General features: G+C 36.6%; 1 pseudogene; it reads right to left on the reverse strand.

Annotated features, from left to right (window-relative positions):
* Positions 1-1,429: 1,429 nt before the first annotated feature.
* Positions 1,430-8,544, reverse strand: LOC138160751 (zinc finger protein 665-like; annotated as a pseudogene).
* Positions 8,545-17,114: the final 8,570 nt, after the last annotated feature.

Below are 17,114 nucleotides of genomic sequence, written 5' to 3' on the forward strand. Positions count from 1 at the left end.
TAGAATGCTCTAACCTGGGTATTAATAGAAAGATGGATATAAGGAAAACTTAGCCATTTTTCTTTCTCAAGGCAACTAACACATATGTAACTGGTGACAAAATCTGACACCTTGTCTCCCATATTGAATAAAGTATTATTTTACTTTATGTCAGTAAGTGCAAGTTAAGGGTAGTGGTCTAAGTGGTACAGTAGATACAAAACTAGCCATGAAGTCAAGAAGACCCAACCTCGAATCTCAGACATATACTGTGTGATCTTTGGCAAGTCTCTAAATCTCTTTGCTTCAGTTTCCTCATCTGTAAAATGGGGGTAATAATAGCATGTAGCTCCCAGAGGAGTTATGAGGATCAAATGAGATACTCTTTATAAAGTGCTTAGCAGAACACCTGGAAAATAGGAGACACTATATAAATGCTATTATTATAATTATTATGTCATCTTAGAAGGAGATTTTTGGTGCAATGTTCCTGGGATCTGTACTAGGCACTGATCTGTTTAATATTTTAATTAATGGCTTAGCTATAGGTGTATGATTATCAAGTCTGCAGCTGATAGAAATGTGGCAGGGGAAGCTAATCATAGTCAGGAATCCAAAAGATCTTGACTTCTGACAACATTGGCCAAATTGAATAGGATAAAATAAAATATGGAAAATTTTACGGTTGAGTTCAAAATATCCAATGCACAAATGCAAGGTAGAGGGATGGCTAGAAGTAGCTCATAAGAAACAGATCTGAAATTTTAGTGGATGAGAGGCTCGTTAAAGAGTCAAAGAGTGAAAGAGCAACCAAAGAGCTAATTCAGTCTCCAGCTTTGTTAGGAGAGGATAAAGACCTGGAGCGGCAGGACTGTGAATGTGAATCTCAGAAAGAGTAGATTTAGAATTTTGTCATCATATTTACATACCATATTTTAGCAAAGACATTGATAAGTTTAAGAAATCTGGAGGAAAGCAACCTAAATGGCAAATGGCATGTAGTTCAGTAACATGAGGATAAACTGAGGGTATTTTATCTGAAGAAATGATAACAAGCTATCTATCATAGCTGACTTCAAGCATATGATGGTTTCTCACAGGCAAGAAGGATTTGGTTTGCTCTCTTGGGCCACAGAGACTATAAGTAGGAAAAAAACCAGATGGAAATAGCAAAGAGGCAAACTTAGACTTGATATAAGGAAAAACTTCCTAAGAATATGCACTATCCAAAAGTGGAGCAGGTTCCCTCAGGGATCCAGTGAGTTCCTTCTCATTAAAAAACTAAGGCTGGGTGAGGATTTGTATGGAGCATGGCGCAATCTTGTTCAGACAAAATTTAGATTGGATGTTCTCTGAGGTCCTTTCGAACTCTGTGATTTTGTGCAACTTTTTCAAACCATTACTCCAATATAATAAAATGCAGTTAATCTTTAGTATGAATTCTCTCAGGAACTATGAATTTTATTCATAAAGAATCCCATAAATAATATGAGAGAGTTTGTAAATTCTTTTATCTAGTTGAAGCTTTCTGGAAAAAGATTTTTAAATTCTCTATGATAATGTTCTTATGTACACAGGTCTTATTCAGCTTGAATGTTTCCTAACATTCGTTATATTTAACAGTTTCCTCTCTAGTATGAAGTGTCTTTTGATACTTACCATTTGAAAGTTTTCACACATTCACTACCCCAAAATTATTTTCAATATGAAAATCTGATGTGTACTGTTGCCTATATGCAGCCTTTACATTGTTTCATGATTTCAATGCACACTTGGAAGCACTGTCATGTTCTTAAAGGTTTCAATAAAGTTTTCTACACTTATTACACTCAAAAGGTTTTCCATGAGCCTCGAGTTTTCTTATGTGGATTAAGGTTTCCCTTTCTGCAGGAGGCTTTCATACATTCATTTTATTTCTTAAGATATCTTTCCAGTACAACTTCACATTCATACTGTATGAGTCTTGACTCAAACCTAAAACTTCTCCTTCATTCATTATATTTAAACAGGTCTTTCTCCAGAATGAATTGCCTTATGTGTTTCAAATCTAGAATTGGTGCAAAAGGCTTTCCCACATTCATTACATTTATAGTTCTTCTCCAGTATGGATGGAATCATTGATGTCCTAAGAGCCTTTGATTACTGCTGAAGGCTTTCACACATTTATTACATTTATAGGGTTTCTCTCCAGTATGAGTTCTTTGATGTCGTGATAAATATTTATTATTGTTGAATGCTTTCCCACATTCATTACAATCATAGGGTTTCTCACCAGTATGAATTTTCTGATGTTGCATAAGTGATGAACTTTTCCTGAAGACTTTGCCACATTCCTTACATTTATAGGGTTTCTCTCCAGTATGAATTCTTTGATGTACAATTAAGTAGCTATTACTATTAAAGGCTTCTCCACAGCTATTGCATTTATAGAATTTCCCTCCATTATTAATTCTTTGATGTCGGGATAGCTGTTGATCACTGATGAAGGCTTTCCCACATTCATTACATTCATAAGACTTCTCACCTGTATGAATCTTTTTATGTGTTTCAATATGTGCCATCTGCCTGAAGGATTTTCCACATTCATTACATCTATGAGGCTTCTCTCCAGTATGGATTCTTTTATGTTGTGATAGTTGTATATTACTAATGAAAGTTTTCCCATACTCATTACATTTATAGGGTTTTTCACCTGTATGGATTCTCTGCTGAATTAGATAGCTATTACTCATAAAGCCTTGCCCACATTCATTACATTGGAAGGGTTTCACTCCGGTATGAATTTTTTTATGTCGAATTAGGTAGCTCTTACTGCTGAAAGACTTCCCACAATCATTACATTTGAAGAGTTTCACTCCAATATGAATTTTTTGATGTTTGTGTAGGTATTCTTTATTGTTGAAAGTTTTCCCACATTCATCACATTTGAAAGGCTTGCCTCCAGCATGGATTGTTTGATGCTGAATTACATAGCTATTACTCATAAATGCTTTCCCACATTCATTACACTTGAAGGGTTACCCTCCAGTATGAATTATTTTATGTTGAATTAGATAGTACTTACTGCTGAATGCCTTCCCACATTCACTACATCTGAAAGGTTTCACACCAGAATGAATTTTTTTTATGTTGAATTAGGTAGTATTTACTTCTGAAAGCTTTACCACATTCATTACATCCAAATGGTCTTTCTTTAGTATGAATTAACTTATATTTAATAAAGTGTGATTCCTGGCAGAATGCTTTCCCACAATGATCATGTTTAAAGGGTATATCACTAGTATGGGTTGTTTTATGTCGGTCTAAGTAGTATTTATTACTGAAGGCTTTCAAACACATATTACATTCATAAGGCTTCTGTTCAGTATGAATCATTTTATGGATTTTAAGGTGTTGTTTCTGCTTAAAGGCTTTGCCACATTCATTACATAAGAAGAATTTCTCTCCACTATGACTTTTCTTATGCAGAAAAAGGTTTATCCAGGAGCTAAAGACTTTTTCACATTCTTTGCATTTATGGGGCTTCTCTCCAGGATGAGCTGTTTGATATGCAGTTAGATATTGTTTACTGTGGTCAGCTTTCCCACATTCATTACATTCAAAAATTTTCTCTTCACTACTACAAACACTCTGAGGTTCAGGAATCTTCAAATTGATGCTGAAGTCTTTCCCAACTTCATCATGTTTAGAGAGTTTTCCTTGAGGATATGTCCTATGGGAATATATATGTTTTGAATGGTGAATGAAGGGCTTCTTGCATTTCTTATGCTAGGATAGTTTCTCCCCTAAGCAGATTCTATTATGTACACTTAGGTCTGAAAACAGATTGAAATTCTTCCCAAGGTTGTCATACTTATGGACACAGCTTTTTTCAGGAAGATTGATCCCAGACTGTATTTCAGTCCAAATGTATTATGTTCAAGAAGAAAATCTGGGGGAGGGAGAGAAGGGGAAGGTAAAAGGTGCTGTTATTCAATGTTCAATGATAAAATTAAATTAATTAATACTAAATTCTAGATTCTGTCACTTTCATGAAGAAGAAAGCTCATCAATTTCATATTGATAGAAGAACATTCCTAGAAAGGAAATAAAGCCTAGATGGGTAAGAAGATAGTAAGAGAACACCTAATTACAGAGGACTTCGTGAATGGCTTGTAAGAATTTGGAAAACAGTTCTGTGTGTACCCCAAAAACTGTGTGCAATATAAATCCTTACCCAAATAATACTCAGAGGTTTCTCAAGGTAGGAAGCAGAAAAGAATGGTTTAATACAATCTCGAGAAAGGGCCACTGTCCTGACAAATGGTCAGGGAGGAGAAGCACCTTTTCTTCCATTGGCTGGAAGTTACATGTACAATCTAAGCGAGGTAATCTACCTCAAGTACTGGAACAAAGAAACAGTAGACCACCCAATGTACATTTGAGAAAGCACTTCTGTCCTTATTTGGCATATCTTGTGCTGAGGTGGTTCTGGGGAGGGTCTCCATTGCTTTAAGTTCCAGATTCCTGCAAGGTCAGGTGACTTCTAAACTTACACCTAGTGGGATGCTGAAGCCACTCTGGATTTGATTTTTCAGAATGGGGAAACTTCACTGCAAATTATCCCTCACGGTTTTTAAAAAAAAATAGATTTTTTCAAAGTAAAGAGAATCTCTAGTGGAAAAAAATTTCTTACTTTTATAAAAGTATTAATCCCTAAAAAGCAATATCAATTTAACATGTGCAGATAATACACAATGAAGTTCATTTCCTTTAAGATACATAAAGAAGTACATGATGGAGATAGCGAATAGGTGACTATATTTAGCAATCTATTTGAAAAAATTACAAGGTAGCTTTCTGAAGAAATATACATTGGATTACATAAAAGTCCAGTGAGTTTAGTCATCAGAAAAAAACTTTTGAGTCATCTGTAAAATAGGTATAAAAATAGTACCTAGATCCCAGGGTTTTTGTGGGGGGAAAAAAAAAGGAAGATAATAGTTGCAAATCACTTTGCAAACCAGAAAACACTATGTAAATGCTATTATCACCATTATTATTGTTGTTCTTGTATCTTTTAACATTTTTAATAAATATATAATTAGCAAGGCTGTAGGCCAAATATACACTGGCCAAGATTGGATGTGTGATGCATGATTAATTAATTGGATCCCTATTTGATTCTAATCAGTATTAATCATTTTTGATATGATTTCATAGGGTGGTGATTATAAGTGCTGACACTGGCCTCAGAGCTGTGAGCTGAAGACTATAAGTTCACTTAGCTAATCATAGAAAGCTAACTAGAGGACCTTCATCCTTGTTTTTGCTTGTTATATGAACCAGCCCACTGTGGCAGAGGCGACTCAATTACATGGGAAGCCCCCCAGCTATTTTTGATGCCCCTCTATTCTTTGTCATCTCTCTATTGCCCAGCATGGGGAGATGACTATGAGCACTTGGCCAATGAGTGACCCTGGTTGCTGGTCTGTGGCTGCCTTTCTACCAGCCCATCAGCCTATGGAGATGTTTTCACATCTGTTTATCAGCCTAGTCCATGAGTGTGCTCATTGGCTCTGTAGCAAGATTTCCTGAAAGGTCAAAATAGGTCTGTTAAGGTCTGCTCACTAGCCATTTCTCAACCAATGGGATTCTGTATTTTGTGTAGACCCTCCTAGAGTGCCAAGGGCAAGGTGTATCCATCAATAAGACTGTTTCACCTGTATTGTCTGAGAATCAAGCACTATAAAACTAAGACTCTCGGAGAAGGGGGCTTCTCAAATGGTGAGGAAGATCTGAGGTCCACTTTATTAGCGGGGGCCATGGACCCTTTAATAGAGTGCTATTGGCTCAGAGCTCTGTCTCGGTGGTTTTTCTTGCAGATAGAACAATTTTAACAGGATCAACAGATCTTAAGTTGTCTCAGAGATTATTTAAAGAGAAAAAATGATGGGTTAGAGATATGAAAGCCTAGAATATGGTGGCATAATCAAGTGACCATTGGCAAGTCAAAATATCACAGATTCTGATTTGGTCTCCTCATCTATAAAGTGGAAATATAATATATTTACTACCCATCTCCCCATTCAGAAAAGTATTTTGTAAACCCTAAAGTACTGTCTGTGAATAAGATGTGGATGGAGAAGCTTAATTATTTTCCATGGAGCAATAAGAAAACAAGTTAATTAAAAAACAATTGAAGAAATAAAAGGGGCCAGATTACAGAGAAAGAGTAAAAATCTTGTTCATAATGTGGAGAGATGAATGATAGTGAAAGGAAATGAACTGGGATATAGAAAGAAAGACAACAGGAAAAGCAAAGGTTTTGTTCTTTTAACAAACATCTGTTTGTATGCAGATGGAAATTTTGAAGAAGAAATTCTGAGCATGGGAGAAAAGATTACATGAAAGAGCAAAAAAGGACAGGAACCCCAGTACAGATGGAAGATTTAGCATCAAAAAAAGAAGGAATACCTCTTCTTCTGAGGCTGTAGGGAACTATAAGTACAAAGATAAGGAGGGAGGGACAACCACAGTCCTCCAGAGTCTTGGGAGTCTTTTAGAATCAGGTCCACTCTGACATTCCAAAGGTAATGAATGCGTCCTTACTGACTAGCTGTGATGTCGCCTGAAATCTTAAGTAACCGTTTTCCTGGTTTTTATTCACTCACCCACATAAATGCTTTTTAGGACTTCTTCCACTGACAGCCACGGTGCTTCTCTCCAACTGAGAAAGCAAAAGTGGCTCAGAATCTGGAAGTACTTGCTCATGAGGAAACATTTGGAAAGATGCTAAGAACAGAGACACATTTAAGAATTCAATCTTAATCTCTTTCTTTTTAGGAAAATAGAGAGCAGGCCAGGAAGGATCACTTAAGGATGCTCTATATTATGGTTCAATTGCATCAAATATGGAAGATAATTTCCAGGGTTGAACTTAGGTTGAAACACAATTAGTTTATTTCAGCACTTTCCCTGCAAAGACCATAGAAATCTATATTTCCAAAGAATAACTGGAATAGGGACTAAAATAGACAAGTTTTTATCTTTTCTGAGCACAAAGTAAGCAAAGTACAACTTCAGAAGCAATATCATAATTTCCAGTAGTAAAAAGCCAAGGCCTTTCCTGTGAAGAAGGAACAGGAATATCTTGCCTCTTTACACCAAAGGATAAAGGGGTCTTAATACATGTATTCATGAGAAACCTCTAAACACCAAGTCAGAACTCAGCAAATCACGTGAGACATTCCATGACCTTTAGGAAATGAGAATGTAAAGTCATTCTAATGGTCAGACAATTCATGAGAGAAAAGCTATCCTTACCAAGGGAGACAAAATTCTCATAGTTTTCAAGCATCACATCCCAGAAAAGGTCCTTCTCAGCAGGATCCAACAGGCTCCATTCCTCTTGGGTGAAGTCTACAACCACATCTTGCAATGTTAACAATTTCTGAAATAGTCAAAAACATTCCCATGCATTCAAGGACCATTCTTCACATGGAACATGAGGAAGACATGAAACTAGTTGAACTAAAGTGAGTAGTTCCCATAGAATTAAGGAATTAAAATATTCCATATCAAGTATTTCTTGAGAATTTTTCTTACTATGTTCCCCACTTTATACTAGGCTATGTAAATAATTTCAATTTATTGCTTAAAGTCAGCCTTACAAATCATTGAGCACAATGAGCCCAAGTAAAACATACAAGTTACTCTTTTAAATTTTTTTATTTAACAAACATTTATTAAATATCACCACCTCTCTTACTATTGAGGGGGAAAATAAATTCCCACAGTAGTTACATAAAAATCTTCATCTCATTCTGAGTCTGGAGTCCATCATCTTTGCATTAAGAGATGGGTAGCATTCTTCATCATTAATCTTAAAGAGTTCTGGTTGGTTATTATAATTCATCAGTTTTTAAATCTTTCAAAGTTGTCTTTTCAATAGTGTTGTTGGTGTATGAATTGTTTGACTGGTTCTGCTCACTTCCCTTTTCATGAGTTCATAAGTATTTACATATTTCTCTGAAACCATTCCTTTCATCATTTCTTATAGTACAGTCATGTTCTACTGTATTTATATTAAATAATCTGCTCAGTCATTCCCCAATTCATGGGTACTCTCAGCATCCTGTTTTTTGTTTTACAAAAGGAGCTGCTAGAAATATTTTTTATTTATGGATCATTTTCCTTTCTTTGATCTTCTTAAAGTATTTGCCTAGAGAAGCATACTTTTTTCAAAGGACATACATACTTTAATAACTAAATTTTCTGACATAGCTCCAAATTGCTTTGTAGAATGTTTGGGCCAATTTGAAGTTTTACCAACAATGCCTGCTTTCCTACAGTCTTGCCAATCTTCTTTCTCCTTTCCTATCAACTTTGCCAATCAGAGATCTTTGAGGTGGACCTCACATAAGACTTGCTTTTTGCACTACTACAATCCAAAAGTGAATTAGAGCATTTTTTAATATGGCTATTGGTAACTTGAATTTTTTCATATCCTTTGACCATTTATCAGTTAAGGAATGGATCTTATTCTTCCTGACCTTGGACTTTGTGCTTGGTCAAGCTCGGCATACTTCTAGAGAGAACAGCTGGACCATGCTTGGCCTGATTTGTGTTTTTTGGCATCCTTCTCCACTGATTTCTCTGGGAAGTAAGTGCTGTGTTATTCTACAATCTCAGGGACAGCTCAGACTAGATACTTGAAAACTTTCCATTTTTTCAAAGCAGTTTCATCCAGATCAAATTCTGAACACTAACTTCCTAGGCTGAGGACTATAAATTCATGACCTGGGTTTGGGTTTGAGCAACTTAAATGTGGTCTTAACTTTAGTTGGAGCTCCAGTAGACTATTGCTGGATTCAGCTCCTGTTAGCCAGCTGGAAACTGCAGGTTCAGTGACACTCTTACTAGCTCCCTTTTACTCTGGGCTTCCCCTCATTATTCCCCTGTGGGTCTCAGAAGGGACTAAGGGCTGTATCTAAGACCCCACCCAGTTCCTAGGGTCAGAGCCACACAGTTTCTATTTGTGTCTATACTTGATCAGTACACACCTAGAACTGAGGGGAAAGAAAGAAATGAAGCTGGAAACCAATTCTGCCTTGCAGCTATGAAACTGACTGAGAAGAAACTGTTCATTCAAAATCTTGTTAGGAGCTCCTAGGTTGTTAATAGGAGAATTCAAAGCAACTTTTCCCAATAATTAAAGGAAAGGGTCATGGACACATCCTCTCCCTCTACTCCCACCAAGTTCTAAGGGGAGAGCTGGGAGACAAAGGTGGAATTCACAGAACTTAGAGCAAGTGTAGTGGATAAAGTGTTGAATCTGGAGTCCAGAAGACTTGGGCTCCAATACTGTCACTTACAAGCTATGTGACCCTGGGTAAATCACTTAAATCTTGCCTGGCTTTAGCCTCTTTATCTGTAAAATGATGGGGGATACTCAATGACCTCCAAGGGTCCTTCTAGTTCTAAATCTAAATTACGAAAAAGAAAGAGCAGAGCTTGTAAAGTATAGTCTCCTCCATTTTTAAAAATAGCAGTTGAAGTCTCCCTCAGCACCACCCCATACCTCTGTTTCAGGCTTGTAAGCGGATTCCTGATGTAGTTTCTCTTTGCATATAGGTATTGGTAATGCATTTCCATGATCATTTTAAGCCTATTTTTTTCCTCCAGTTGTTACTCATCTGTCCTCTCCAAGCTTCTCCTATGGTTCCTGGAGTTTTTCGTGTAAGTATCTCTTCTAAATATATAATGCTCCCCACTTCTGTTACACTTCCTGCATTATTTGCATAATGTAAAGCCTTTCTTACAGCCACATAACAATCAAAGGTTTCATCATACCCAGTCTCAGTGATACCTATGAAGTCAGCTCCTTCCTTGTGTTAGAATTCTTGGTGCAAACTGCTTTTCACAAGATCAATCAACAAGCATGTATTCAGTGCCTGCTATGTGGCAGGAACTCTTAAGTGCTGGGAATACAAATATAAAGAATGAAACAATGCCTGCTCTCAAAGAACTTTCATTCTAACAGGGAAAATAAGTACACATGTAAATATAAAATAAATACAAAGTAAATACTAGGTAATTAGTAATCAGGAACAGCTTCACATAGGAAACAAAACCAAAATTGACACTTCAAAGGAGGTCCCCCAAGAGGCAGAAGTGAGAAGGTAATGCATTACAATCATGGGAGTCAACTTGTATTAAGGCAAAAAGAGATGGAAAATGGAATCACTAAAAGTGATTTTGAGTGACCCAAAGTCCCTCTGTTTGAACTCTGCAAAGGTCATCCACTAGGTACTAGAAGATATATGACTAGTATCTTCCCACCATGTGGACTGAGCTACCTCTGATCTTTACAACACATAGAATGGCATAGGTATGATGGATAATGTGGATGGCATATGCACAATGTATAATAATGTATGGGTGGGGAAAGGAAAGAATTTGGAACCGAAAAAAATTTTTTAAAGGTATTAATTTGGTTTTATTTTCCTTGCCTTTTCAGTAAGTAGGGAAGAGAAAGCACTCAGAGCTGAAAATAAAATTTAATTTCAAAAAAACCCAAAAGTTATTGAAACCATCCTTGAGACTTTATTCCCTGAAAGGATTAAGGCCTGTGTTACTGAGAGGGTCTTCTAGTTTCCTGAGTACAAAAAGCCATGAAGTTCTAACAGTTCCCTTAGGTTTGACCAGTGGACCACCCTGGGAAATACAGAGTTCAGAGAGCTACACTCAACTGTCCTGTCTTTAGGGACTTTCCCCTGCTATTGTTGAGTGTTTTGCAAATAGTTAGATGGATACTTGTCTCATTTCATTCCAGTAGTAATCCTGAGCTACCAACTTGACCTACTATAGCCCAGGACCATGGCAAAGACCTTTCACTAACATATGATTTTCTTTTTATGTCTAGTTTGATATTGATCATTGAAGCATTGATAAACAAAGATGTCTCTTGTTGCACCTATCAAAGACTCTTCTATGGACTCAACATATCCACAGAAGCAATCTTATTAAGGAAAGCTCTGATAGGTATACTTGGTTCTATCTACTGAATTTTTCATTATAATTTTTTTTTAATTCCACAAAGGAAGAGACCATATTCACTACCCTTTTCAGTAATTCCATGACTATGAAGATAGGTTATTGCTGTAGAAAAGCACTACCCTTATGCTTTCTTTTTTTCTTTTTGCTTTTCTGGAGCGGGGAAGGTAGGGCAATTGGGGTTAAGTGACTTGCCCAAGGTCACACAGCTAGTTTTGCATTATGTATCTGAGGCTAGATTTGAACTCAGGTCCTCCTGATTCCAGGGCTGGTGCTTTATTCACTGTGCCACCTAGCCGCCCCAGCCCCTATGCTTTCAATATTGTGTTGTCTTCATCATGGAACTCTTCTTTGTGTTTTATCTTGAATGCATTTTTACACATTGTGACAACAGTTTAATACTTTCATTATTACAAAAAGGTGAGAAATAGAAGACTTGAAAGTTATGTTTCCAGATTTGAGAGCTAAAGGTTTGATTTCATATGAAAAATAGCTTTCACCAAAGACACACACAGGGATGTATTGGGGTTAAGTAATTTTGGGGGGTGCCCTCTCATTACTTTAGGTGAAGAACCAAGCAAGACAAAACTGTACCTTGTGGTGCTCCTAGTTCACTCTACAGTATACACTTGTTCTTTTCTAATTCTTCCTCTAATTCTAATTCCACAAATTTACTTAATTTGTGCTTTTTTTTCATTTTTTTAAGATTCACTTTGTAGTATCTCTATATAGGTATTGGGTGTGCTACAGTAGATTCACTCCTAGACAATTTATGCATTTTATAGTTATTTTGAACGGGACTTCCCTTTTTATTACCTCCTGAATTTTATTATTATTACATAAAAATAGTGTTAACTTTTATGGTTAGGTTTATTTTGTAACAATTTTGTAAAGTGAATTTCTAAAATGCAGGTCTGATCATATCACTCCCTACCATCCCCTACTCAATAAATACCAGTGGCTCCCTTTCACCACCAGGAACTAACACAAAACATTCTATTTGGCTCTCAAAGCCCTTCATAAGCCAGATACCTCCTACCTTTCCAGTCTTCTTATGCCTTACTGCCTGACATGTATTCCTTGATCCATTGACAGTGACTTCCTCACTGTTCTGCAAACAAGACACTCCATCTCTCAGCTCTGGACATTTTCTCTAGCTGTCCACCATGTTTGGAATGCTTTCCCTCTTTCCTCCAACTACTGACTGTAGCAGCAAGCACCCTAGCATACCCAGGGTGGCAGCCAACACAGATTCTTAGATCTGCTTTTCTAAAGGAAAGCAACTCAAAATCGGTTAACAATCTTGCTTTAATCAAACATATGTCATTTACCTAGATCAGGGAAAAAGGTCAGTACCCCAAACTTCAGAGAATACAAACAAGTTACAAGCAGAACTTACAAGCAGACAGAGAAACAGATCAGCAGACAGGCTTCCAGCTGTCTGACCACTACATCCATACCTAGTCAGTTACCAGAGAGGGAAGCACCAACATCTGGGTTTTCAAAGCTGGGGGCTCAATGGCTGCCCAGAGTCTCATCTGGTCAAATCACACAACTCTTCTCAAAGTGAGCCCCAAAGCAAAATCTCACATCAGGGCATATATAGCCTTCTCCTGGCTCAGAGAATGTGACAACCCTCTTGACCCATTGCCCAATCATAAAGTAACAAGGTGTGGGCATTCCTGAAAAACAAGCCTCCCACCACAGGCTCCATGTGACCACATTCAGCCTATTAGGGAGCAGAGTATATTTTCAAATCAAGGAAGGTTCTCAGAGTTACTTAAGCCTATCAAAGGGCCAAGGGGCAGGGAAGATCTTCAGATTCCCATTCCCACAACACTGACCTCTCTGTCTTCCCTTAAGTTGCAATGAAAACTCTCTCCTACTAGAAGCCTTCCCCAACCTCTCTTTATTCTAGTGTCTTCCCTCTCTTAATTATGTCCTATTTCTCTTGCATAGAGCTTGTTTGTACGTATTTGCTTATTGTTTCTCCCTCCTCCAATAGACTGTGGGCTCCTTAAGGCCAGAGAGTTCATCTTTTGCTTCTTTTTGTGTACTCAGCACAATGCTGGACACATAATAGGTACTTAATAAATGTCTATTGCTTGTTTGAATGAGACACATCACTTCTCTGTACCTCTGATAACTCATATATCATATTTGGTTTACAAGATTCTTCAAATACATTCCAACTTTTAAAACATGATTCCAGAGGATTAGCGATAGAAAATTCTCCCCACCTCCTAACAGAACAGTGAAACACTAAGAATGTAGAATGAGACACAAATTGTTGCACCTGGATAAGTTGTTTTGCTTGACTATGCATGTTTGTTACAAGAGTTCTGTTTTACTTTGTCTCTGATGGAGAAGGGCATTGAAAGGGGTAAGGTAGGAGAGAGAGAAAAAATAGATATTGGTTGATCAAAAAAAAAAATACATCAGACCTAAGGAGGGTCTAAGTCTTCCTAAAAAGAAAAACTGATGTTGAAGCCCCTGAGTATGATTTGTCTGAAGAAGGAGGAGGAAAAGTGAATGAAATGTGTCCATACTTTTAGGAATGAGACTGCTTTTCAAGAGAGAAATAACAAAATAGCTTACCTGGGTCGACTAGTAGGCATTCCAAGGCCATTCTCTTTGCCACCCTCTTACTTTTTCATCAAAGTCTCAGCATGCTAAAACCGGGGAAGGAGAAATATGTTAAGCAGAAAATCAATCTTATCTTGCATTTGTAAGCACCTAAGCTGGGCATCAGTTTCATGGTTCTCTAGAGAAGAAGGAAAACCTATCCAAGAACAAATCTACCTTTACCTAAAATCAAAGGGAAGAGCCACAGATATTAGTGCCCAAGATCTGGATGCTCAGCCACTGCTTCTAGTGTAAGTTCCAAGAGATAGGGACTTCAGGAAAGGGAATTAGTTGACCACAAGCCAAATTCACAGGAATTCCCCCTAAATTCTGCATGATACTGAGTATGCAAACCAAGTTTTCTATGGATCAATCACCTCTTTACTTAATTAAGAAAAATATTTCCATTCCCCTCTATTCCTTACAGTATATGCATAAAATTAATCTGCTGAAATCCTTGGAGAAAACTCTGTGATACTAATACTCTGTAGCGGACTTACAAACTGGTTGGACCATTCTTTTTTGGCCTTTTTTTTTTTTGAGGGGGGAAGGGAGGGCAAGTGGGGTTAAGTGACTTGCCTGAGGTTACACGGCTAGTAAGTGTCAAGTGTCCAAGGCCAGATTTGAACTCAGGTCCTCCTGACTCCAGAGCTGGTGCTCTATTCACTGTGCCACCTAGCTGCCCCCAGTTGGGCCATTCTTGAGAATAATTTGGAACTATACCTAAAAGGATATAACATTGTACATACTCTTTGAACCAGCAATACCACTACTAGGTCTGTACCCTAAAGAGATCAAAGGGAAATGGACACTATTTGTACAAAAATATTTATAGCAGCTCTCTTTGTGGTAAATATTTGGAAATTAAGGGGATGCCCATCAACTGAGGAATGGTTGAACAATTTGTGGTATACGACTGTGATGGAACACTACTATACTATAAGAAATGAAGGTTATGGTGGTTTCAGAAAAACCTGGGAAGTCTTCTATAAACTGATACAAAGTAAAGTGAGCAAAACCAGAATACGGTATACAGTAACAGTTATAACAATGATCAACCTTGAAAGACATAGCTACTCTGTCCAAGACAATAGTTCAAGGCAATTCCAAAGGAGGCATGATGAAAAAATGCTGTCCATGTCTAAAGAGAGAACTGATGAGCTCTGAGTACAGACTGAAGCATATTCTTTTTACTTTCTTTATTCTTCTGGTTTTTGTGTGTTATTGTCTTCTGCAGCATCGCTAAAATGGAAATGAAAACTTCATCTTTATAATTCTTTCTTTTTTATCTTTATAATTGATATCCTATTGCTCACCTTCTAAAAGGATAGGGGAGCAGTGGGAGGGAGGAAATTTGGAATTCAAAATTATTAAAAATGAATATTATAGGGGCAGCCAGGTGGCTCAGCGAGTAAGAGCACCAGCCCCAGTGTCGGGATGACCTGGGGATCGAATCCGGGCTCAGATACTTAGCACCACACTCAGAAATAACTGGCCATGTAACCTTGAGCAAGTTACTTAACCCCAATTGCTTTTAAAAAAAATGAATATTATATTTTTAAAAATGTAATTGGGAAATATTTAATGAAATAAAACAACTTAGTGACCAGACAGGAAAATAAATCACAAAAATTGGTAACAGGGTATTGATATCCCCTCTCATACTTCCTTTTGTGTATCTGTTTTCTTCCATTAGAATGCAAGTTTCTTGAGGGAAGGAGCTACCTTTTTTTTTTTAAAGTATCCCCAGAGCTCAAAACAGTACCTGGCCCAGAGTAAGGTGCTTAGTAAATGTTTATTTACTGAATGAAGTATAAGGACACACCAGGCTACTTTTTGAAAGTTCAAATTACAAGGCCCAAAAGATTTTGATTTTTTTATATTTTTTTTCACTCAGAAGATTTTTAAATTGATGAGCTGCTTATTTCCTGTGGTCTTTGAAAGACTATGGGACATCACTGATAAAACCCTGATTTCTAAAATGTGCAGAGTACTGACACCAATGTTTAATACCTTAACTATGCCACAATAGATACATGGTCTAAGGAGACCAATAAGATATTTTCAAAAGAATTACAAACCTCAAACAGCCATATAAAACTTGGTCTAAATTACTTTAAAAAAAAAAGAAATGAAAATACATCATGTAAATTGATGAAGATAAGAAAATATGAGAATAATAACAACTCGCATTTGTGTGTCACTTTAAAGTCTACAAATACTTAACATAGATTATTTCATTTAATCCTCACAACAACCTGAGCTCAGTCAGTATTAGGAGAGCTATGGAAAGACAAGCCACTGCACTGGTGAGGGAGTTATGAAATGGCCTAACTATTGTGAATTTCAGTTTGAATTTGTGCAAGTTAATTCAATTGTTCATACTCTGTGACAGGACAGATTTGGAGCCATCTACAAAAACTTGTAGGAAATAGAGAGTAAAATGAGCAAAATCACAACAAATTATATGACAATAAATAGACAGGAAAATAACTTTAAAAGCCCTCAACAAATGAATGACATTTTTTTCTTCTTGAATTGCCTTTTGTCAAATCTTTGGTTACTAAGGTATCCACTAGTCATTCCTCTGAAAAATAAAAGATCTTCTTTTCTGATTGTTTGGGGGTATGATCATTAATATTCAAGCCATACATCAATTGTGAATTTGCTTTGGAATATGGTGTATCATGGTAGTCCAAATCTATGTCTTCCAGTATTCCTTCTAGTTATCCTAGAAGTTTTTGTCAAATAATAAGCAGTTTCTTGGTAGGTTCAATTATTTCTCACTCTTCTGTATTTAGTCTGTTCCACTAAGGTGCAAAATGAAGCATGAAATTTTAGACAGTGTGTCCATTTGTTTTGCTGGATAATACTTATTTGTTAAGAAGGAATGATCATATTGGGAGGAAGCAGTTGGTTGGCAGAGACTAAGATACAAAAAAAGAAAGCATCAATTAAATATTTTTAAGATATACAGATGAAAGAAGAAAGTTCATATGGGTACATCAAAAAGCAGTGCAGTTTTGCTACTACCATGATAAGTTTAACAGTAACAAAAATAATTTTAAAAAATAATACCTAACAAGTTCAAAGTTTCATTACAATCCCCTTTTTTTGTTCCTTATGTAATGAAATGTTTATGTTTATTGTTTAATGAAAATTTAATTTCAAAAAGAAAATTATGCACATATGTCATATACCCACATACTTACAACACAAAATGAAAGGATAAAGCTGAGTTCACCTTCAAGGCCCTGAAAAATATTAATAGTTGCCATTTCTATGTCAGTTTAAGAGTTATAAAGTACCCTGCATACATTATCTAATCTGGTCCTCCAAACAAATGAGTAAACTAAGGCTCAGTTTAATATATGATATATAATAATGTAAATTAAGTTATAACATATAATATATAAGCAACTTGCATAGAAAAATATTTCTTTAAGGAAAATTGATTTCCTTATGTTTTTTGT

The sequence above is a fragment of the Petaurus breviceps genome, unplaced genomic scaffold (genome assembly GCF_028583685.1).
Source record: "Petaurus breviceps papuanus isolate PSGF00001 unplaced genomic scaffold, PetGlider_PUasm1.0 182, whole genome shotgun sequence".
Classification (NCBI taxonomy): Eukaryota; Metazoa; Chordata; class Mammalia; order Diprotodontia; family Petauridae; genus Petaurus; species Petaurus breviceps.